This window comes from Otolemur garnettii, unplaced genomic scaffold (genome assembly GCF_000181295.1).
Source record: "Otolemur garnettii isolate 467f Iridium unplaced genomic scaffold, OtoGar3 scaffold00051, whole genome shotgun sequence".
NCBI classification, from domain to species: Eukaryota; Metazoa; Chordata; class Mammalia; order Primates; family Galagidae; genus Otolemur; species Otolemur garnettii.
This window is the reverse complement of record NW_003852446.1, coordinates 9,154,471-9,155,209: the sequence shown is the minus strand read 5'-3', so window position 1 is coordinate 9,155,209 and position 739 is coordinate 9,154,471.

The window sequence follows — 739 nt, the reverse complement described above, 5'->3', positions numbered from 1 at the left end:
TAGTAATGTTTATATAATTTTTTTAGTGTGTGGGGTGGGCAGAATAATGGATCCTCAAAGATGTTCCCATTCTAATCCCAGAACTTGTCAACATTTTAGGTTACATGGCAAAGGGAAGATGGATTAAAGTTGCTAATCAGATGACCTTAAACTAGGGAGATTATGGTGGATTTTCCTGGTGGGGCCAGTGTTATCACAAGGGTTCTTAAAAGTGGAAGAGAGAAGGCAGTGCCTGTGGCTCTGTGAGTAGGGCACCAGCCTCATATACCAGAGGTGGCAGGTTCAAACCTGACCCCTGCCAAAAACTGAAAAAAAAAAAAAAAGTGGAAGAGAGAAGTCAAAGAGTCAGAGGAAGATGCAAACAGAGAGTAATTGTTACTGGCTTTGAAGATGCTAGAAAGGGGCCCCTGAGCCAAGGGTACACGTACCTTTAGAACCTGGAAAAAGCAAGGAAATGGGTTGTCTCTTAGAGCCTCCCAGAAGGAACACAGCTTTACCAATGACAAGCCAGTAAGGTCTTGGTCAGACTTCTGATCTACAGAACTATAAAGTAATAAATTTGTGTTGTTTTAAAGCACTACATGTGTGGTAATTGTTACAATAGTAATAAAACACTGATATGGTGGGTGAGAAAAATATTGTCCAAATTACATTGTGTAGGAGTTGTCCACTCTTGCTGTATCAGGAATATTTTGCATATTCCTCTATTAGTTGCTGGCATTAAATTTTTTTTTTTTTT